The 24,996-nt window shown below is 38.6% G+C and overlaps 1 protein-coding gene across 7 annotated transcripts in view; it reads left to right on the forward strand.

Annotated features, from left to right (window-relative positions):
* The window catches only part of IL1RAP (interleukin 1 receptor accessory protein), a 216,172-nt gene that overhangs the window by 131,990 nt on the left and 59,186 nt on the right, over positions 1-24,996 (forward strand). The gene's annotated exons all lie outside the window — the stretch shown is intronic.

Raw genomic sequence — 24,996 nt, forward strand, 5'->3', positions numbered from 1 at the left:
AAGTAAGAAAGTATATAGATCTGAGCCGTTGTATTCCTCGGGATGGCAAGCAAGAGGCAATTGTGACAGGTATGATAGTTTAAGCCTTGGATCTTTGTTTCTATCTATAAATTGGTATGTTAATAACTTCTCTAGCACAGAGGTAACTTGAATATTCGTGAAATGACCTCAGTAGAATACTAAATTAGAAGCTTTGTGAGGGAAATAGATATTACCATAGATTTTCCTGCATTATAAACATGGTTTGTGTTTGTGTATTTGTTAGCAGGTCGTGTCAAGAAAATAAGCATTAGCTACCCAAATACTTGGAATTTGAAATTAGCAACTCCCCACTTTCCTCTATCAGTCTACTGATATTGGATACTGTATTAGTCTGTTCCCAAGTTGCTAATAAAGGCATACCCAAGACTGGGTAATTTATAAGGCAAAAGAGGTTTAATGGACTCACAGCTCCACGTGGTTGGGGAGGCCTCAAAATCATGGAGGAAGGTAGAAAAGGAGGAGCAAAGGCATGTCCTACATGGCAGCAGGCCAGAGAGTGTGTGCAGGGGAACTGCCCTTTATAAAACCATCAGATCTCATGAGACTCCCTATCACGACAATAACATGGGAAAAACCCACACCTGTGATTCAATTACCTCACACTAGGTCCCTCTCATGATAAGTAGGGAGTATGGGAGCTACAATTCAAGATGATATTTGGGCGGGGACACAGTCAGACCGTATCAGATACTTAGCCCTAAACCTGTCTATATACCCTGATTATTACCAACTTTATCTATTCATTTAAACATATCTCTTCGTTACAGGCAGCTTTCTGTTTTGTTTGTTTTTGGTTTTGTTTTTAAGAGCTCAGTACTACAGATATAGTAAGCTAGTTGTCAACATTTCAGTATCTGTAGGCATGGTTATGCATGTGTTAAACAAGTGAGTACTTCTTCCTTCAGCCATCAGCGTTTCTTCATTTCTCTACGCAATAAACGTATGTTGTATTGGGCTTACACTATGTGCTAGATACAGTTCACATTATCATTATATTCACTAACCATTACAGGGATGAATGATATCATACAGTATTTACAGTATTAAAATGCTTATATTATTTGATCTTAGAATAGCATTGTAAAATATATTATTATTGTCACTTCATAAATAAGGAAATAGAGGCCCAGAGAGATGAGGTGGTTTAGACGTAGTTTTGCATATAGGAAGGAGAAGAATCAGGACTCAACGTTTTGTCCTCTGTTCCCAAGTCCATTCTTCTTTTTCCTGGCAGACCCAAGGGATTCCTACCTTTTTATTACCAAGGACATCTTTTATTTTATATTTTTTCTAAAGATTCCTTGTATTGCAAGCAAGAAAACCAGACACATTAGTCGTGCAGCCATCACAACAATCTAATTTTAGAACATTTCATCACCCCAAAAGGAAGCCCTGAGGATTAGCAGCCAATCCACAACCCATTCTCCCCCAACCAAGCCCTAGGCAACCAGTAGTCTACTTCCTGTCTCTATAGATTTGCCTATTCTGGATGTTTCATATAAGTGGGATGATATTATATGTGGCATTTTGTGATTGATTTAGTTTTCACTTAATGCAATGTTTTCAAGGTACAGCTATGATATAGCATGTATCACTACATCATTTTTTAGTGATGAATAACATTCATCATTGAATCATAATTGATAAATATTATTCATCCCTGATGCACCTGTGTGTGGTTTCCAAATTTTGACTATCATGAATAATGCTGCTATGAACATATGTGTACAAGTTCTTGCGTGGACATATGTTTTCATTTTTCTTGGGTATACAGCTGTAAGTTGAATTACTGGATCATGGTAACTCTATGCTTAACACTTTGAAGAACTGCCAACTATGTTCCAATGTAACTGTGCCATTGTAAATGTGTTTTTGAACTATTTTGAAGTATATACCTATCTGAGGTATTTGCACTCTCATATTCAACTGAGAACATCTCCTGTGAGTATCTCATGTTCAACTGATTTCAGCTCTTGTGTATCTCATGTTCAACTCTCATGCTCAACTGATTTCAACTCCAATGAATATCTGTCAAGAAGTGGGACTGCTGGATGAAATGCTACTCTCATTTTTAATTATTTGGCAAAACTTCCATAGTGTTTTTCCAGAATGGATAAAGAGAATGCCTTATATCATACAATTGAGTATCAGTCAGCCCTAGGAAAGGAGGAAATCCTGCCATATGCATGGACCTGGAGGACATTATGCTAAGTTAAATAAGCCAGGCACAGAAGGACAAACACTACATGATGCTATTTACATGAGGAATCTAAAATAGTCGAACTCATAGAAGCTGGGAGTAGAATGGTGGTTGCCAGAGGCTGAGAAGGGGGAGAAAAGGAGAGGTATTAATCAAAGGGTGCAAAGTTTCAGTTATGCAAGGTAAGTCCTAGAAATCTACTGTACAGCTTAGTGCCTATGGTTAACAATTCTGTATTGTATACTTAAAAACTCACCAAGAAATTGAATGTTATGTAAAATGTTCTTATCACTAAAATAATGAATACATAAATGAACACATAAATAGGGCAGGAGGAAACTTTTAGAGGTTATGTGTATGTTTATGGCATAGATTGTGATGCTGGTTTCTTGGCCGTGTATATATCTCCAAACTCATCACTTTAGGCACATCAAATATATACAGCTTTTGGTATGTCAATCATACCTTAGTAAAGTGGTTTTTAAAAAAGAAACAGCAGAAGAGGTCATTGTGAATTCAGAGGTCTTCAGAGGACTCAGCCCTTTAATCTCTGATTCAGTAAAGGGGCATCCGAGTGTTTCCTTTTTTGTTAGTGTAACAAATATAAATCTCAGTGCTATGGGAGCTCAGAAAATGTTCTGGATCAGAACATGCCCTGGGTTATTCACAATGTATAATGCAGAGAAGAAAAACCTGGACTCAAGTCAAATCCTGGCTTCCTTATGACTCTTAGTGTCCTTATCTATAAAATGAAGCTGATAATATCAGCCATGCATGCCCCACCGAGCTCTTTTGGAGATCCAGTGAGAGAATGAATCTAAAGTTTTCTGTAACCAGTAAAAGCAAATAAGGAAGCAGAAGCTCAGTCAAATGAGCCTAGAAACCACACACTTGGCAGATAGGTAAGCACCAGTTGGTGCTCTGTATTATGAGATTAGGACTGAGACTTTTTACATTCGAAGCTGGGTGCTTGCCTACAAGAATCCATATTTCCAAATGTGAGCAAACCCTTGCCCAGCAGAGGTTTAGTTATGTGTCAATTGTTTAAGAATTCAAAAGCAGATAGTAGCATATTTTTCAAAATCAGTTGCTTGACAACCAGTTTATGGTCCTATGATTCTCTGCCACCTTCCCTGGTTTTGATGACTCTAAATCAGTTGAAACTTGTATTATTTTTCTATCGTATTTTTCAATATATTTGCCAAAGAATATGGGAAAAGAAACTTTACTCATTCAACAGCCATTGTTTGAGGTATTTCCATGAGTCAGGTATTTGATAGGCATTAGGATATGATGAAGAACAAATAGTCCCTGCTCCTTTCTTCATGCTTGTTTGTGTCTCACGTGTTCTATGTCCAACTGTTTCAGGATCCCTGCTATTCACCATGACTCATAGATGGCACCAATACTGTGTTTTAAAAATGAAAAACAAAGTGGAGGTCAAAGTTAGGTTCTAAAAAAAATAAAATGAGGAATAACATAAGGAGGATAAAAGATGTCAAGGCTGCAGTTCAGTTCTGTTGCTAATTTACTGGGTGATTTGGGCAAGCTACTTAACCTCTCAGAATCTGTTTCCACGTCTGTTAATTTGCTTAGTTCTTGCCTCTAACAAGCTGGCATTCCGTAGTTTGAGATCTAAGAGCCTCTGAACCAAGTTTCCTTTCTATTTCTTTACATTTTTGATCAATCTATCTTTGCTCATTTTGCATGTGGCTCTTATCTGCTCCTCTCCATCTTAAGTATTATCCTAGTCCAAGCCACATCGTCTCATTCTTGAACTTTTCTTTTCTTTTTTTTTTTTTTTTTTTTCATTTGAGATGGAGTTTTGCTGTTTTTGCCCAGACTGGAGTTCAGTGACACGATCTCGGCTCACTGCAACCTCCACCTCTCGGGTTCAAATAACTGTCTCGCCTCAGCCTCCCACATAGCTGGGATTACACACATGTGCCACCGCCAAGGATAATTTTGTATTTTTAGTAGAGATAAGGTTTCACCGTGTTGGTCAGGCTGGTCTCAAACTCCTGACCTCAGGTGATCCACCCGCCTTGGCCTCCCAAAGTGCTGGGATTACAGGCTGAGCCACCCTGCCCGGCACATTCTTAAATTTTTCTGCAGTAGCTTCATAATTAGCTGTTTCTCCTTCACTTTTACTCTCTACAGTCCATTCTTCACACAGCAACCAGTGTTACCTATTTCAAATGGTAAATTAAATCAGGTGTCTCCTCTGTGGAAAACCCTGGAATATGTCCCATTATTCTTAGAATTAAATTTAAGTTACTTACAGCGGCCTATATGCTCTTGTATGTTCAAATTCCTACCTGTTGCTTCAGCTTCTTCATATTCCACTGTTTTTCTTGCCCCTGGCAATGAAGTTTTCTGAGATTCTTCAGGAACTTCACATGTACTATTCCCTTTCTCACCTAAGTTCTTCCTTCACACACTCTTCTCTCAACTTCGTCCCTCGCATCTTCATTCTATTTCACTCAGCTCGAAAGTCGATTTCTCTGGGAACATCCCATCTCCTGCCCTAATCAGTGACCTCTCAGGCTAAGTAAGATCCCTGTTAATAGATCCACTTTATACTCTGTACGTCTTTTTCATGATAATCACTCCAATAGCAATTGTTGTTAATTGTGTAATTGTTTATTTAACTACTTAATTAATGTCTGTGACCTTCTCTAGAATGAAAGCTCCATGACGACAGGCAGATTTATTTACTTTTGTATCTTTAATGTGTAGCAAAGCCTTTGCACTTAGTAGGTGCTCAGTAAATACTCAGCAAATGAATGAAAGGCTATAGTAAATAGGTAACACTTAATTCTTTAAATCAGTTATGAGATTAGTTTGTATGAGATGACAAGGTATATATGTCAGAGAGTTCTGAAGAAGCATAGACGTTTCTTCCTATGTAGTTACTGATCTCTGTTTTTACTGTGAGTGCAAACAATACTCATGCCACCCCATTAGAAACAAATATCCACCAAACTCTGTGTGCTGGGCACTGTGCTGGATGAGCAGGACTAAAGCTCTCTCTTTGAGCTCACAATCTAGCAGCGAATTAGCCTCAAATAACAGTTATGCAAGGTACAAAGTGGTTAGTATCATAAGAGAGGTTCAGAGAAACAGCTATGGTGGTTTCAAAGTGAGAGAAATTGTTTCAAACTGAGAGCAGCAATCTATATCCAGAGGTGTAATGTCCAATCTCGGCATGGAAAAACTTGTGTGATTTGACTACTTGGAGATGGGTGAGAAATGGCAATGAAGAATGGGGCTATGACTTAATAATTGCCTCTGCCCAGTTGTTACAAGTAAAGCCAAGTCTCTAAACAAGAGGCAGGAAATGAACCTTTTAAAATTTATGTTTATTTTTATTCACTCTTATTTACATATAGTCAAATTGAGGTTTTTTGGTGTAAGAAGTCTGTGAATTTTGACAAATGCATACAACCATGTAATAACCATCACAGTTTAGGTACAGAAGGTCCCATTATCTTCCCAAATTTCTCTCATGCTGCCACTGTGCCGTCCCCCTACACCCAGTCACTAGCAACCACTGATCGTTTTCTGCTCCTATAATTCTGCCTTTTCCAGAATATCAGATAGATAGAATTGTACTGGTCTGGCTTCCTTCACTTAGCATAACACATTTGAGGTACATCCATATTATCGTATGTATGAGAAGTCCATTCCTTGTTACTGAGTAACATCCCATTGTATGGATATACCACTGTTGTTTATTCAGTCATTAGTTGCAGGATATGTGATTGCTTCAAGTTTTTGGCTATTATGATTAAGGCTGCTGTAAACATCTATATACAGGCTTTGTCTCAACACAAGTTTTTGTTACCTAGGACTGATATTGCTAGGTCATATGGTAAGTACCTGTTTAACCTAATGAGAGGCTGCCAAACTGTTTTCCAAGGTGGCTATACTCAATTCTGTATTCCTGTCTTCAATGAATGAGAGTCCAGCTGCCGCACATTTCATGAACACTTGCTATTTTCCATTTTTTAAAATGCTAACAATTCTAATAGTTTTGCAGTAATATCTTGTGTGATTTTTAATTTACATTTATATAATGACTAATAATTTGGGCCATTTTGTCATATGTATATCTCCTTTGGTGAAGTGTCTGTTAAAATATTTTGTCCCTTTTTAATTAAGTTCCTGATATTTTTCTTTGACTTTTGAGAGTTCTCTATATATTCTGAAAATGAGTTCTGTATTGAATAGCTGATTTGTGGCTTGTCTTTGCTAACTTTTAATTTTCTTGTTATTTTAAAAATCTTGCTCCCAGGCCTATCACTGGATCTCCTATAGTCTCTTAGATCTACTAAGTATGTTTATAGAACTTCTAGGTTTTTTCAGACACAGTGGGGATTTAGGAAGACGAAAATGACCATTGCCCTGTTAACAAGGAGCCTTTGAGTAGCTGGAAAGAGAATCCAGGTATCCAAATATTTATAACCCATGAAATAATGTCCTGAGTGCCACAGGGATGTATAGATAGTGTGCTATACTACAGAGTGTTGTCACTCATTGAGGTTTCTGGTTACTAAAATACTTTGAGGCCCCGAAGAGAGTAACAATAAAGACTGTGGATGATTACGTCCTACAAACTGTAACAAAGTGGCTTCCCTGTCTACAGCCTCATATATTATCTTTGATGATGATGGGCATTAGGGGATGAAAAAGGAGCGGTGCCAGGCAATGCAATCTTTCTCAACTTGATAAGTCACAGTGCGCACTCTAACAATTGTAAAGCAAAAGGACCACATCAGAAGCCATTAGCCTCACTGCATCTCCCCACCCCCTCAGCTAGTTTGCTGTAATTGTCTCATTTGACTTCATTTAATAACAAATGGGTAAAGAAATTCCATTCTTGACACATGTGGAGTTGCCTATGTGTGTGACCCATCAGACAGCTTCAGGGCACAAGTATACTGCTCAGCCTTTTACTTCTGTTCATACTTACCATTAATATGTGTCACTTTAGGCTGGGCATGGTGGCTCACCCCTATAATCCTAACACTTTGGGAGGCCGAGGCGGGTGGACTGCCTGAGCTCAGGAGTTTGAGACCAGCCTGGGCAACAGGGTGAAACCCTGTCTCTACTAAAATACAAAAAATTAGCTGGGCGTAGTGGTGTGTGCCTGTAGTCCCAGCTACTTGGGAGGGTGAGGTAGGAGAATTGCTTGAACCCGGGAGGCTGAGGTTGCAGTGAGCCAAGATTGCATCACTGCCCTCCAGCCTGGGTGACAGAGTGAGACTCCATCTCCCCCAAAAAAAAAAACAAGAAAAGTCACTTTATTCATTAAGTACCATTAGTGACTCTCAGTTGCTACAAGGATAAAGTTTGTTCTTACCCGATTGACCCTAGTCTCATTGACCCTTTACCATTCTCATGCTTTGCAAAATCATCCCACACCCTGTGATCCAACCACGGCTGACTGATGGACTAACTCATCACGGCTCACATCAGCCTGGACTCCTCCCCTTGGAGGAGGAGTCAGTGCACATTCTATGCATTTTTTCCAGACTTAAATCAGATGCCATCTCTTCTGTGAAGGCACCGATGAGTGCCACCCATCTTGAAGTCCGAATTAAAAGTGCCTTCTGCCCTCCTATGACACGTTGCATCTTTATTTTTTCCTTTTAGCATTTGCTTCATTTTGCTTTGTGTTGTGGTGGCTTGCCTGACTCTCCACCCAGTCTTGACAGTGAGATCTTTGAGAGCACAGTCTATATCTTCCTTGTATCTTTATCCCTTATTGGAGCCTAACATAAACTGTTGCATGTGGTAAGTTTTCACTGAGAGTTTATTGATTGAAGGACATGCCATAACCCACAGTTCACCTTGCTTTGTGACCCAGACAGAAGAGGTGTCTCAGTGGCTGATAGTTGTAACTGGAGGTGACAGGGGGCTCTGATGTGTTCTAAGCAAAGGCAGCCCTGTTTCCCTATTGGCCGTGATTATGCCCTCCTGTCTAGAATAGGAAAAGGGTGATTTGATTTTGAGTAATAAGCAACCTGACTCTAATTGTCTACCTTAAATGCCTTCCATTGTTCTGCTTAAGGTGATTTTCTACCAGCATGAAATCTTCTCCTTCCCAGACAGTTGATGGAGGAGCTGAGTCATGCCTGACTATACTTAATAAGACAGAGGCAGCTAATGCCCCAGGGAGCTGCCTTCGAGGACAGCCTGACATTTCTGACTCCTCTGCTTTTTAAAAGTGGGTGTCATGAGGGAAAGTTAAGCATGAAGGTAGCTTCGGAGTCTCCACTGGAAACAGGACTATATAATGACACTCTCTAATTTAGACAGATGTGATCTGCCCCGCTGCCTCTTGACTGTGATATGTGCCTTCCGATGCTGGGAGGTGCTAATCAAGGATGTCATGTTCTTCATGAAAGAGTCTCACTTGCTTACTCACTTTGTTCCACTTTCTATTAATGAGTGCCCACCCACTTCCGTTCTATTCTCTGAACAACTGGCTTGATTTATATTTTTCAGAGTCAGGCTAGAAAATACTCTGGAAGTTAGCATTGATTATAAACCCATCACATTATAGAGATGGACAGGGTTACAGATCATCTGGTTTTACCTTCTTATACATGATAAAACTGAATCCCAAAGCAGGAAAGTTACTTGGTCACGGTCAGCATTAAATTTTAGACTCTAGAGAGTGATAGATCTGCATTAGAATCCCTGTCTCCTACTTACTTGCTGTGCAATTGTGTGGGTATCTTTTAACTTATCTATGCTTCATGCTCCTCATTTGTTAAATGAGGGCAATAATAAAGCTATCTGAAAGAGTCATTATGAAGAGTGAAAATGATAATAAATGTAAAGCACTTAATACCTGGCATATAGAAAACATTCACTATTAAGTGAATGGTACTGGTAGTTTCTATGGTGGTGGCAGTTATAATTATAATGGTGGTTACACTGGCAGAATTAGGACAATAAATCAGGTCTTCTGACCTTATGTCTTTGTTCTCCATAGGGTACACTACAAGATGTATCTCAGGAACTATATTTAGCTATGAGGAAGTTTAAAGTGATCTGTCTGAAGATGAATTCCTATATTCAAAGAAAGGATCAGCAGCGAGTTTGCTATAGCACAGAAGGAAAAGAAAACATGGTTTGAGATGTTTGTCAACATGAAGCATCAAATTGGGTGGAGTGTTTGAGGGAAGAAATTATATATAAAATCTCCAAAATAAAGACCAAGGGGCTGAGTAAGACCTGAGAACCTGAGGTCAGTGGATAGAGGACTGACTCTGGAATCAGAAAAACTGCTGCCCAATAGCTCTGTGAGCTTCCCGGTTCACTCTCTGAACCTCTCTTTCAAACCCCAAAATGGGGCAATAGCCTCTACATCTGGGATCAAAGGATATAATATGTCTAAAACTTCCATCTAAACTATACATTACTATGGATTATGTCGACAATGTTGGATTTATAGTCTTTGGTGGGATGTGGTGGGAGAAAGAAGGCAATGATTTCTAAGTGATGCATTTGAAACATTTTCCTACCTCAAAGCATACGGAGATAAAAAGGTCTCTTACATCTTTCTTTCTTTTTTTTTTTTTTTTTTATTTTTTTATTTTTTTGAGATGGAGTCTCACTCTGTTGCCAGGCTGGAGTGCAGTGGTGCGATCTTGGCTCACTGCAACCTCTGCCTCCCGGGTTCAAGCAATTCTCCTTCCTTAGCCTCCTGAGTAGCTGGGACTACAGGCATGCGCCACCATGCCCAGCAAATTTTTGTATTTTTAGTAGAGACGGGGTTTCACCATGTTGGCCAGGTTGGTCTTGATCTCTTGACCTTGTGATCCGCCCGCCTTGGCCTCCCAAAGTGCTGGGATTACAGGCGTGAGCCACCGCGCCCAGCCTACATCTTTCTAAGCAACCATCTTCGTTATTCATTTTTCCAATAGGCAGGGAATCACATGCAGCACTGGGAGTCCAAAAGTCCTCAGGGATGAGTGTCTTGGACTTGACAGTGTTGTCCTGGAATATATACCTGGAGGCACATGCACACGTGTGTGTGTGCACACACACACACACACAAGATGTTTGTGTGTGTAGTTGTAGTTGTACCATGCAGTTCCTAAAAGCCCTCTTCAAATGTCTGTGAGTTATTTTCCTGATCTTTCATCTATTTTTCTAAATTTGATTTTTCTAGAATGTTTGTTTTCTTCACATATGAAAAGTATATTCTCTTGTTTTTCTTCCTTTGTACTAGATTTCAGAGAAGTTGGTTTGTAGTTTTCTCTTTGCCAATAAATATATGAGGCAAATGTTCTCAACCTTAGCATTATAGTAAGTCAATAAGCGCAACATAAAAGTACGTATAAAAATTTAACCCCTGACATACCGGGAGAAAAGAGAAACAAAGATTGATATAAGTCCAGCATAAACTCTTACTTTTGCAGTTGGTTTTATATGCAGAAGCAATGTTCATGATATGGTTATCAGACAGACTTTTATCCTGCCTCTGCCACTAACCCAGTCTTTCACCTCAGGCATTCCCTAGCCCCTCTGGTGTCAGAGCCTGATCTGTATAATGTGTCATGGGGCTGTATGATTTTTGAATCCGCCTTCCAGCTCTAACATGCAGTGGTTTTCCAAGATGCACAGTGGGTTATAGGGGACTTCAGGGTTCAGAAACTTAGACCAGGATTTTATCTTAGCTTTACTCTTCCCAAGACCGTGCTTCTTTCCTTGGGAGGAGATACTGTTCTCTAGGTGAGTGACCACTAAAAACCTAGCCAGTCAGCACCCCCACCTCTTGAATTCTTCCTGTCACCCCATCATATTCACTGCCAGACATTTCTCCAAACCCCATTTCTCATGCTTTCAGCTTTTGTTGCTTGCTTCACCCAATTTTCTCTCAGAATCTTTTGTTTTATGCTTGTCACTACCAGCCTTCAAGAAAAATCTACATGCTTGACACATTATTAAGACAGAATGAGACTGCACCGGCGTTTCGCAGGTGATGCCTCTGTTAAACACAGTGGCAGGATTGTCGCCTGCGTCTCTTCCCCTGGCAGGTGATGAAGATCATAAGTGTTCTTTTACTCCAGGCAGTTTCCTGAGAATTGCTGGGGAGGTTGCTGACAAGGTTTGCTAGATGCACTTTCCTTTGACTTTGTAATTTTGCGTGGAATATTGGCTGCAAATCTTGAGGCGGGGAAGTTAGAAAGCTCCTAATTGAAAGTTGAAGGCCCCGATGTACTTTTATTGAATGAGTCTCTCTGAGCCCCCAAGTGGGAAGTGTAAGACATGGTGTTGAAAGGTAAGAGACCCATTAAATACATGGTGGGCTTTAAATTCCAATCATGCTGTTGAGTCGAAAGGTGTTTACTGATGTATCTTTGCTGATTAAGAAGAGAGTTCATGCTCAGACTGCTTTCTACATTTTATAACTCAAATCCAAGCTTTGCGTTTCTTGCCCTTGGCTCTGGTAAAAGGCAATAAAAACTCAAAATCAAACACACGTAATAATTCCTTTCTCTGCTGATTCTCTTTCCAGATCTCAATTTTCTCATCTGTAATAATCCACATCATGGTAGCTAAAACATATGAAGTTCTTACTGTGTCAGAGTCCACGTGGCATTTTCGTGTATCATCTTATTTACCCCTGACAACAGCTCTATGGGATTGGCACTAACTTCATATTTTGTGACATGTATTGTTACCTATATGGGAACTGAGGACAGGATTCCTCTTCTTCTTCTTTTTTTTTTTTTTTTTGGTGAGACGGAGTCTTGCTCTGTCGCCCAGGCTGGAGCGCAGTGGCATGATCTTGGCTCACTGCAACCTCTACCTCCCGGGTTCAAGCAATTCTCCTGCCTCACCCTCCCAAGTAGCTGGGACTACAGGCGCCCGCCACCATGCCAGGCTAATTTTGTGTATTTTAGTAGAGATGGGGTTTCACCATGTTGCCCAGGCCAGTCGCAAACTCCTGAGATCAGTCAATCCACCTGCCTCGGCCTCCCAAAGTGCTGGGATTACAGGCATGAGCCACCGCGCCCGGCCAGGATTCTTCTTTCCAGGTGCCACACTTATGGGCAGCGATGCCACTTAGCTTGCTTTCAGCCTCAAGGACAAACCCACATATCAGCTTTTTCACTTGTAAAATGAGAAGGGTGAAAATAGGAATTTTATGACTTGACCATATAGAACACATGCAAAGTTATCTTTTTTGGGTCAGTGTTAACATTGTCTGTTCCAGTCTTCCCGAGTCTGATTCTTAGCCCGTTTTATCCTCTGTTTTGAAGAGGAGTGTACTGTTGTACTATTTACATTCAAAGTGCCAAGTGGGAATGTCTGTGCAGATATTTATTTGGAATATGTATTTTACTGGGACAATGTAGTAGAACACAGAATTTGGATTGGAGAGGAATGATTTTATAGTTGCTACAAGTAAACTCTTATGTTATTCAAGTTATATTTCTGGGTATAGTTTGTAAAATCTTGTCGTTTGCAGAATGAGAAGAATTTTTAAAAATGTTTTAAAATCTCCCTTGTAGTCTAACACTCTCAAACACTTTGTCACAGGTGAATCTCCAGAGCTTAGACATCAACAACATTTGTTGAGCACAGTTCAGTTTGAAATGGGCTATACTCAGCTTGGAAGTGAAAAAGAGAGAAATATAATCATAACAATAGCAAAGATTACGTGACCAGCTCTCTGCTGAACGCTTTACCAGTGTTGCCTCATTTAATCTTCAAACCAGTTTTTGTTTACACATGGGAATATTTAATTTATTTGCACATAGTCACATGGCTAGGAAGTGGCAGAACGAGGTAACGAGGTTTAGAATTGGGTTGTTGGAGACTTACCATTGCATGCTCCCTTTAGGGAAAGCAGTTGTTTTGGGATATTAGAGCCCTGGTTTGGCCCCTCCCCACCACTATCATATATTGTTTACCCATCTCTCAGACATGTGTTTTGTCCTCTCTCGACTGCATTCACTTCATCTATGGAATGGGGGTATTTTCAGCTATCTTACTGGAATTCAGGGCTGCAACTAGACCTGAGGCCCGTATTTTCTGGGACTCTGATGATAATGTGTGAAATAACTTTATTTCATGTGCTGTCAGTCTTGAATGGAAATTTCAACACAGAGACTATATTTTTTCTAGATTTTCTTCATAGCCCCCAGCACTCAAAGGATCCTGAATAAATATTATCTAATAATAAGAATAAAGAGAGCAAAGGCTGTTTGATTATTATATTAAAATAATCATTGGATTTTTACATCTTAATCGTGAATTCGAAAAGATTGCTTGGAGGGGAAAAAAAAAAAAAAACACACAAAAACTAGCGAATGACTGCTTAGCGTTTCCCCAGTGTACTGTGTCACACTTGACACAAGCCTGTTTATTTATTGTCACAACAGCCCTGCAAAAAAAAAAATCATTCCCTTCAGCAGCATGAGGTTGCTCATTACAGTAATTTTTTTTTTAAAGAAAACCATGAACCATGGTACAGAAGAAGCATACTCAGAATTCATTCTTTTTGTTTGTTTGTTTGTTTGTTTTGAGATGGAATCTCGCTCTGTCTCCCAGGCTGGAGTGCAGTGGTGCGATCTCGGCTCACTGAAACATTCGCCTCCCGGGGTCAAGTGATTCTCTTACCTCAGCTTCCCAAGTAGCTGGAATTACAGGCACGCGCCACCACACTCAGCTAATTTTTCTATTTTTAGTAGAGACAGGGTTTCGCCATGTTGGCCAGACTAGTCTGGAACTCGACCTCAGATGATCTGCCCTGCCTCGGCCCAGAATTCATTATGTAGCCTTCTATCCCCTGGTGCCACTTTGATGAGAGAAGCAGAGCTTGTTACAGGTGGCTATTAGATAATGCTACTGTATTACCTTCCTTATTCTGCACAGCAGCAGGAAGGGTGGCTGCTGGAACCTTCTGGGACATAAACACATGATAATTCAGGGTCTTTTTGCTGGTAATCCAAAAGCCAGTTATGAAATGATTTGAGACCTGGAAAGAGCCTGGAGACCTTCAGCAGCTTCATTAGACCAGGAAGCTTTAACATTATCTAGAAAGCCCAGGTTTTTTATTCAGGTGCTCTCCCACACGGAAAACTTTGTAGAAAGAGACGCTCGTGTTTACAAACTAAGAATGAAACTCTAGCATGGCAGATATTGACTGCAAACTGCTCACAGATGCTAAAATATTCATCCTTTAATAATGCGAGACTCTGAAAGACCCCAGCTCTTTTGGATTTGATTTTATAACTTTAAGTATTGCCTATTATAATTCTGAATTTAAACTTCGTAGGTTTGGTTGTTTTCATCTGTCGGCGTTCACTTTCCTTTTTTACCTCTTTCTTTTCTTCTTTTATCCTTTGTTTTCAGGTTTACTTTGTAACGATTTGTCCATACTTTTTATTTTTTAACTGGCTGGGACTGCCACTTCAAATTGATATGAAATGACAGTCTTTAGGGCAGTGTAAATACCTGGTGCCATAAACAGGAGTAGTACACTATTCGGAATAAAAATTATTCTAGGAGCAAACTCTAATGAAACTGAAACCGTGGCCTGTGGATTTCTCCCTCACTGAACCCTCTTTTTTTGAATTTGGCATTCTTTCCTAATCTGACAAATGTTATCATCCCTTGTATCTGTCAGAGCTATTTTCTATTTTTTTTCAAATTATTCAATCAAGAAAACTTCCTTTTGTTGGTGGGAGTAAGGTATGTCTAATTATCTGGTCCTGGAAAGCAGCCATTTGCCCAGTGATGAACACGGGTTTGTGTGCAGTACCGGCAACATGAGGATGCATGATGGATGCTCACAGACACTCCAGCTCTCCCTCCTCCACTCCTGACTTCTTGCTCTCCTCTTAATGACTTAGTAGGTGAATGTGGATTTTCAGAAACATTTTCTAGACGTTGTTTGGGTAGCTCAACCCTGAATAAACATATCTAAGTTTTAATATTGTATTAGTCTTCTCTCACACTGCTAATAAAGACAAAAGTGAGACTGGGTAATTTATAAAGGAAAGAGGTTTAGTTGACTGACAGTTCCACATGGCTGGGGAGCCCTCACAATCATGGCAGAAGGCAAATGAGGAGCAAAGTCACGTCTTACATGTCAGCAGGCAAGAGAGAGTGTGTGCAGGGGAACTCCCCTTTATAAAACCGTCAGATCGCGTGAGACGTATTCATATTACGAGAACAGCACAGTAAAGACCCACCCCCGTGATTCAATTACCTCCCACCATGTCCCTCCCACGACATTTGGGAATTATGGGAGCTACAATTCAAGATGAGATTTGGGTGGGGACACAGTCAAACCATATCAAATATCTTCCACTATAATATGAATTATACTCTAGGTGAATGGTGTTTGCAGACATTTTTGGAAACCAGTGGTATATTATAGGATAGTGCTAGAAAAATGTCTAGATATTTAAAATAATTTTTCATTGAGGAACAAAAAGAATATAATATAAGTCAAAGAGACATAGACTCATAAGGTGGTTAAAATCTCAGGAATTGTTCATCTATCCACTTATTTGAACAGAGGAAATAAAACCATTGTTATCAGTGAAGACAATGATCAGCCATAAGTAGACATATAAAATAACAGCTGTTTAAACTAATTCCTTTCCAAGTTTAGTGAGCATAGGGATTACCTGGGGGTTGTTAAAATGCAGATTGTGATTCAATACATCAGGATGGGTCCTGAAAATCTGCAGTTCTGACAAGGTGGCAAGGAATACTGATGATGCTGGTGGGTTGAGGACCACACTCTAAGTAACGAGGATATAAAAACTTATTTATCACATAAAATGTAGAGGTAGAAAGTTCAGGGCTGGTAAGGCAACTCCCCAAGTTATTCAAGGTCCCACCTCCTTTCATTTTCAGATTTCACCATCTTTAGGGTGTGGTCCTCATTCTTACGGTTCATTATGTAGCGCCAGCTATCATATCTATGTCCCATGCAGCAGGACAGAAGAAATGGGATGGTAGGAGGTGCATGGGAACCATAGGAACATGCCAGTGTCTCTCAAGGAAGATTTCTGGGATCTACCACATGACAATTTCAAGCCTTTTCTATTAGCCAGAACCTAGTCACCTGACCACATCCAGGTGAGAGGCAAGCTGAGAAATGTTACTTTTAAACTGAGTGGCTATGTGCCCAACTGAAAATCCCCACACCCTATTGGGAAGGGGCGTGTGAGGCATGGAAATGGGGCACGTCTAGCAGTCCATGCCACAGATGCGGATGTCTGACACGAGAAGTGGTTTGCCAAAGATCACATAGAAAAATTACAGTTCATAGATTAATTATAACCAATACATGTATAGACCTTCTCAGTTTATGTGTGGTGCTGTTTTATGTCATAGGCTTATTTCATTTTTATAACTATTTTACACTATTATGAGCTTCTTTTTTGGTTGTGGAAAGTGAGGTTCAAAATGGTTGAGGGACTTCATTGATCATAAAGCCTACCCTTACTACTCTCTTTAAAATTGCATATTCCTGTCTCTCCCTTCTCTCTCCCTCCTTCATTCCTGATTCCTCTTACCAGATTCTATGTTGTTCTTTGTTCCCTTGACTCATCACCTTTCAACATTCTACATATTTTTCTTATTTAGCATGTCAATTGCTTATTGTCAGTCTCCCAGTGTTAGAAGGTGAGCTCCATGAGACCTTTGTTTTGTTTGCCAGTGCATCCCAAGCACCCACTTTAGTATTTGGCACATGATGGAATGCTCAGTACATAGTTTTTTTTAAATGAAGGAATAATGCCACTAGGTATCAAAGTCTGCCTTGGAATTATGTCTGTTATCTTCAACCCTAATGTTATATGCCTTCTCTATCAGGGCTTCTGCTAATGTTTTAGACTCTGGAACTCCTGTGTTTGCCTCAGAAATGTGCTCACACTTAAACGTATTGATTCACTCCTTGTCTTCATGACATTCGTTTAATGTTGCTAGCCAACCTAACCAGTTTGCTCACACCTTCAGTTCTCTCTTTATCTCAGTCCCAGGTTAATATTTCCTGAGGAGCCATGCATACCACTAGAAAAACAAACTTTAGCAAAAACTACCAAAATTAATGTCAAACCAGCTTTCCTGTTTGACTTAGTCTCTAGCCTCAGGCTTAGATAGGACTACTAGAACACGCTGATGGGACAGTTTCTAAGTGGCCTGATCTGCACTGGTTTCTAGTTTGGAATGTAAAGGGGACTGGTTCTGATCTCAGCCAAATCTCAAGACTATCACCTCCACCCTCCACCCTGTTTACAGTAATATAATTAATATAAAATGTAGTACAATATAATATAGGATTTAATATTATTCTGCTTCTGTTTAGAAACCTGTTATGACAATTGGTTTATTTCATTCAGTTAACTCTATTTCTATGTCTTTCTTTTGTGAAGATTGTCAATTTCCTGATGGGAATTTTCTGACGCAGATTCAGCTAATACGTACTGAGCTCCTTTTGCATGCTAGGACTTTTAACTCTCACACAGCACCGTAAGATAGACAGGGTGTACATGCAGAGACTAGTTTAAGAGAAGCATTTTGTCCAAGGCCATATGGCAACTAAGTGGCACATGAAAAATAATTAACTATGGAAACTAATTCCACCTTATGTCTTCCAAAATTCAAATCTTTGCTCTTTCTTTTCTATACCTGAGTTTCCTGATTTTTTATACTTATATGTCTGTCAACCCCAGCACCTAGCATAGTGCTTTGCGCATAGCAGTTTCTCAATAAATATTTAATGAATACAAATATATGAAGAGCTTTTCTGTGGAAAATATTCTGCTTTGAATGTGTGAGGATACATTTGGGACAAACATCCTAGCTCTATAGTCAGGCAGCTTTTTTTTTTGTGCTACCACTCAGGCAAAAGTAAGTCAATTAATCTCTCTGTCTCCGTTTCCTGGCATGTAATGTGGGAATGGGCATGAAAGCCCTAGAGTGTGTTGTGAGATTAATTAGTTAAAATGTATACCCTGCTATATAAATGCTAATTGCTGTCAGGAGCGTGGGTTGGATTTTCCAGTGACTTGGCTTTGCAAAGCTTTGCACATTTTCATTAGTCCTCTGTGCCACCAAGTCTCAGCCTTAAGAAACCCTTTTGGCTGAGAGGAATGAGGACTTTGTGGTTCTCCCATGTTGAGAGGCCAATTTAGAGAGGACTTCCACTGTGGAGTAAACTGAATAAGAAGGGACATTCTAAACAAAAAAGGAATTCTTGTGCTAGTAATTTGCTAAATTCCATTTGCCGTTATTAGAGACAAATGTATTTGCATAACAGCCTTTTCCTGTCTTTTCTGAGGCTGGTGCCTGCAGTGAATCATATAATTAATTTGGTATTACATGACACTCCAGCCTGTTGCCATAGATTTTATTTTTATTTGTTCATTGAATAATTAAAAAAGCTCTGACAAAATGCGCTCAGGTGCCTGTCTAGAGAACTTAAAAACTCACAGAACTAATTTCAAATGGGCAAATATCCCAAAGAAAAAGCTCAATAATAATAATGTTTATGAATACTAATACATATATTTTCAGGTTCTGTGGTACAGGAGGCTGACTCACTTTATAAACATATTCATTTGGTCCATGAAACATCATGTAAGGGAGATACATGGCAGGTATAATTATTTCCTTTCCCTTTAAAAATGTATTGAATTTAATTGAAGACATATTAAGCCTATGGATTGGGCCAGAAATCTGGGTAATTGACTTGTATCCAAATTTTAGTATATAAGGCACAAATGCTTTTTAAAAAAGTGTCTGGTCTTGATTTATTAACTTATGTTATGGAAGGAAAATTCTACCTTCCTTTTTTTATTAATCAAGATAGGCAGTACTAGTTGCTATCACAAATCTCAGTGGCTTAACACAATAGAGATTTATTTTTCACTCATGTCACAGCCCCTTGAAAGTCAAGTGGCATTCCTGAACAGCTCTGCTCTGAGCAGTGGCAGGAATCCAGATTCCTCCCATCCTGTGATGCTACCTTTTCAACAGTTTCTGGACTTCAGGGCCTCCATTTCAGGGAAAGAGAGCATGAGAGATTATGCTGGGGATTTCAGGATCTACAGCATTTCTGCCCACATTTCATTGGCCAGAGGAAATTCACATGGCCCCAACCCAATTACCAAAGATAAGTAGTTTTCATATGAGTCAAGGAAAACAGAATTAATGAGCATATAAACAGTCTCTACCACAGTCTGTTCTTGTGATCACTAAAAATCCGTTTTATAATTCCTCCTAAATTGGTCTGTCTGAGTATATGCTTGCAGTTAAAATGTTATGTTAGCTCTCCTTTTTTATCTCCTCTTTCCCAATTGGCATTCTCCTACTGTACAGAAGAAAAATCTGCATGTCACTCATCATCTATCTTACTATTAATTATTGCCCAGGGCTATAAAGATTTTCAGGGCCCAACATGACACTTATTTTAGTGGTGTCAGAATGTCTCCTTAATAAGGGCACTATTAAACCTCAGCAGGCCTTCCTTTTTCTCTCCAATTTACCAACATTTCTATTAAAAGTGAATCATGACATCAGAATGTGATCTGTGGCCCAAGTTGGAGTGATCTGAATTGGTACACATTGTACAGTGGGGTTACAGGAAAGATACTAATTTCCATTTGATAGTCTTTCCTCTACCATCATCTAATTGCAGTCAAAAAATGCAGTCTTGAGGGAGATGCTTTTGCAAAACACATAAATAATATCTATAGGAAATACCAAAGGCAGTGACATCTTATTTTATCTAGACAACAAACAGTATAATGAAATTACAGACTCCATTTGGTATCCAACTGTTTTCTTCTTCTTTTTTTTCTGTATATTTTATCATTCAAAGTGAAATGACTGTCAAGCCAATACATAACAACACAATTTTTGGAAATAAAATATAAAATCAAAAATTTTTCTAACAGAAAGTAGTTATGATAAGGATGGTTTGACATAGAATGGGTTTGCCAACTGTATTACCTAGTGGATATTTTCTTCCTTCTTTCCTTTCTTCCTTTTATTCTAATTATTATTTTAATTAATTTGAAAGCAAATTATGCACAGATTTTTAAGGTCAATATATAAAAAAATCAAAATAATTATATTCTTTCTGCCTTAACTATCCTCACTTTTACTAATTACCCTTCTCAGAGACAACAACTTGGATATCTTATTTATCTCTTCTAATATTTCCCATCTATATTTTGCTAACCTATTTGTATACATTGTTATCTTTTGTGTAGTCAACCCCAGGCATTATCTTTTCACTTTTTTCATTATAGTAAATGAGGATAATCTCGCTGAAACTGCTATCCCTTCTATCTATTCTTCTCTATATTTCATATTTGGTTGAATCAATAATCATTTCATTAATACGTTTTCACATATTTATGAACTATAATTCTATTACCTGTCTTAGTTTTTGAAGTTATTAACTACATTGCTTTTCATATGCTTATTTTAATTTGTATGTTTTTGTAACCATTTTTATAGCTTTCAATTGCCTTTCAGCATAATTTTTCACATTTTTCACACTCTGTTAATGTCATCAGATAATCTTTCAGTTGCGATTATTTTTTCCCTTATTGGAGGTTTCCAATCCCTACTACCTATACTGGGTCATTACCAAGCCCTGGCGCATAAATTTTATCCTTGGATCTGTTGACTGTCATTCTGAGGATCCCTTTTCTCTCTTGAATTAGAATCCCTATTCCCAATCCTAGGTTTTCTCTATTATTGTTTTATTCTCTCATTTTTGTGGCACAAATCCCCCGAAGCTCCCTCATAAGGAGGACATGGTAAATAAATTGTGGAGTCTTTATGTGTCTACATTTGTCACCTTCACACTGGATTGTTTTGTTATGTTTAGGTTCTGGATTGGAAATAATTTTCCTTCAGATGCATCACTTCATTATCTTCTAGTTTCCAGTCTTCTGTTTGGGAGTTCCCAAACCATTCTCATTCCTAATATTTTGTAAAGTGACTTTTTTTTTTCCTTTCCTTTCTTACTCCCTGGAAGTTTGCAGAATCCTCTCTTTCTCTGCAATTGTTTTGAAATATTTATGTGGTGTGAGTCTATTTCTATTCATTACTCTGGGGCAATTGATAGGTCCTTAGAAGGTTGTATATTTCAGTTCTCAGATTTGGTTTTTTTTTCTGTGAATTATTTAATTGAGAATTTTCTTTGTATTTTGGGGTTTTTTTTGAGAGGTGCGGTGCAGAGGGTCCTCTTATTGCGAGTTTGAGATTCCTGGACAGGGCTTCTAACTTCCTTATCCATTTTCTATTTCTTTTTCTTTCTACTCTACTTTTTAGGAAATCTTTAAATTTAACATCTAAAAAAATCTATTAAAGTTTTTTGTTTTAGTGGGCTTTTTTTCTCTGAATATTGCTTTGTTATAGCATTTGTTCCTGCATCATGGATGAAACGGGTTCCTTATCACTCTGAGAATGTTGATAGTATTTTTTAAATGTATACTTTTCCTTGAATAATTTCATTTTCTCCAAGTTTCTTTTACTTTTTTTTTCTAACATTACATTTTGTGGTAGAGGTTTTTCTCAGATGATCTGCTCAGATTTAAGAAGTGATTAAGAAGCTGATTGGAAATTCTAAATGTGAGTGTGAAGCCATGATGCTCGTTAAACTTGAGCTTTTCTGTTGGATGATGTGGCTGCACAATTTTCTAAAGAGCTTCTGATGGTAAGATTGTGATATCTTTCTTCTTAAACTGGCCAGATTTTCCACAGAAGATTCTTTCCTTCTCTTCTGTGGAGAGTAAATGTCTGACTGCCCGACTGCCCTCATCCTTGGAGCTGAGTGAAGAAAACTGTTCAGTACTAGAAGAGTGGGCTTGGAACAAAGCATGTAACTTTTTTATATAGCTGTCATTCTGTCTTCTTTCTTTTACCCTTCTTCCCATATCTTCGGTTTTGAGATACCCGACTGCATGTGCCAGGATAGATTATTGATATCGGTAATAAGCAAATCCAAATTATCTCTGCCTTAAAAGAATAAAGTTGTGTAGTATGCCATCCATCAAAGGACCCAGCCTAAGGGAGCCTGTGTCTCTGTGCTTTCATATTTGCCAAGGCAGAAGAAAAGGGAAGTTTGTAAAATATACCCTATCTCTTAAAACATCCACCACAAGTAGCACTGACTACATCTTCTTGGTCAAAGTAAGGCACATGGCCGCTCCTTACTTCAGAGGTGTGGAAATGTACAATCTTATACTGAGAGGAGAACCCATAAATATTGGGTAAACAGCACTAATGACTCTTTATCTTGGTGCTGATAATTCCTGGGTCTTTTCAGCATCCTGAACTACAGACTGGTTTGTTCTCCAGTTCTCTGCCGCTGGTTTAGGATTTGTCTTTTTAGGTGTGCTAAGCCTGTTACCACTTGTCCATGTTGGTATCACTACTGTCTTTTCTCCTGCTCTTGCAGCTACTTGGGATTATGTATTAAACATTATTTTCTTTTTCTTTTCTTTTCTTTTTTTGAGACAGAGTCTTGCTCTCTCACCCAGGCTGGAGTGCAGTGGCATGATCTCAGCTCACTGCAACCTCTGCCTCCTGGGTTCAAGCAAGTCTCCTGCCTCAGCATTCCGAGCAGCTGGAATTAAAGGTGCCCACCACCATGCCTGGCTAATTTTTGTATTTTTAGTAGAGATGGGGTTTTGCCATGTTGGCTAGGCTGGTCTTGACTCCCGACCTCAGGTGATCTGCCCGCCTCGGCCTCCTAAAGTGTTGGGATTACAGGCGTGAGCCACCACGTCCAGCTAAAACTTTGGTTATACTTTTATATAAACTGAATAAGCGAACTCTGCAACTTTGCAAATATGTTCAAAGAATGTGATACTTTATAAAAATATATTGTATTACAAATGTGCATTGATGTGAACAACACTGTGATTTTTCCAATTATTTCTCTGTATGTGGAATTTTAAAAGTTGCTTCTAGCTAAAAACATAGCAACAATAGTCATTTGTCGAGTCTTGAAAAAACTAGTTGTTAAATTTCCCAGAGCTTTATTACTTATGTGACAAATCCTTTTGCAAGTCAGAAAGCTTCAGATTCTTTGCTTTTATCAAAATTAGAATAATGGCAAGTGAGTTATTTTGCCAGTTATCCACTGCTACAAAAATGGTGCCTTGCAAAAAAGCACAAATTTAAATGACCAAACTTCATTTTATTATTTCACTTGTATTTTTGCTTCTGAGTCTGTATCTTGTGTGGCTCAGCTCGTCCAGGCTGGGCTTGCTCTTGTACCTTTGGTCAGTTGTGGAAAGCCAGATAGCCATACTTCTCGAGCTGGGCCAGCTGCCAGCTGGGGTGTCTCAGCTGTCCTCTATGTTGTCTCTTATTTATTAATATGCTTTTCTGGACTTGTTCTCATGGTGACAACAGAGTTCCAAGAGAAAAAGCAAAACCTTTTAAGTCTTAGGCTTAGATTGTCACACAGCACACAATCACTTTTGCTGCATTTTGTTTGCCAGTATAACTCACAAGGACAGCCCAGATTTGATGGCTGGTAAGATAGACTCTTGATTGGAAAACTCACAGTTTCAAATTGCAGAGGATGTGGCTATAAGGGAAAGGGAAAACTCGGGCTGTTTTTGCTGACTCTGCATTCCAGAGTTTTCAAATGATCGTTAAAAATAATGTTTGATGATAAAAATATAAAATGGGTATACAGCTCAGAAAGAATTTAAAGAACTGAGTGACCTTGTGGAACTAAGCTCCTTTAGTTCCTTACTATAAACAAATTTTCCCAGTTCTTACATGTAAGCAAGCAGTTTTCAACTGGTACCTAAAATCTCTCATTCAAAAATAGCCCTTCTATATTACTAAGAAATGATTTCCAGTACAACCTTTACATTTTATAATCATTAATTACTTATAAAATGAAAACATATTATTTAAATTTATAAGACATTTCAAAAAATCTTTTAACACTTAGCACTTTACATATTACACAAAAGAATAACATGATGAAAAATAAAAAATAAACTATCAAACATAAGAATATATTCCATTAAGGTAAATTTATACATGGAGATAGTGGAATTAATGTAAGTTCAAGGAAAAAAAGAAACTATGGAATTTATAATGGTTAAAAGAAAGGTTTTTTACATGTTTTTAGGTTGGATATTGGTGTATGGCAAATCACTATTCCATTGGATGTAATTAAAAGAATGATGTAACTCTTTTCTTTCAAAATGGCATTACTTATGACACTAAATATATCCTTTCTGATTATACTTGGCATGAAAAGTTTTAGATATCAATGGAAATGTAGGGAATATTACAGAGTTAAAACATATATACATAAGCATGTGTATGTGCGTATGTTAGGGACATGAGGAAAAAACTACTTTAAGATGATGGTTTTGTGGCCCGCAGGACTCCATCACCCCGACTTCTGTTCACCCTTCATGTGGTGACTTCTAGAGCCCTCCATTCAGATATCACTCTTAAGAAAATAAATCTTTTCTTATTTTCTTAAAATCAAGGAAAAAGTTCTTTAAAAAAAGGTTTTTTTTTTTTTTTTCTGAGTAGATGAGTGATTACTTTTCATTATAAAGAATAAATTATAAAAGCCATTACTCACAAGGACAGCGCAGATTGGAGGGGTGGTAAGACAGACTCTTGATTGGAAAACTCACAGTTTCAAATTGCAGAGGATGTGGATATAGGGGAAAGAGAAAACTAGGGCTGTTTTTGCAGACTCT

The sequence above is a fragment of the Symphalangus syndactylus genome, chromosome 17, assembly GCF_028878055.3.
Source record: "Symphalangus syndactylus isolate Jambi chromosome 17, NHGRI_mSymSyn1-v2.1_pri, whole genome shotgun sequence".
Classification (NCBI taxonomy): Eukaryota; Metazoa; Chordata; class Mammalia; order Primates; family Hylobatidae; genus Symphalangus; species Symphalangus syndactylus.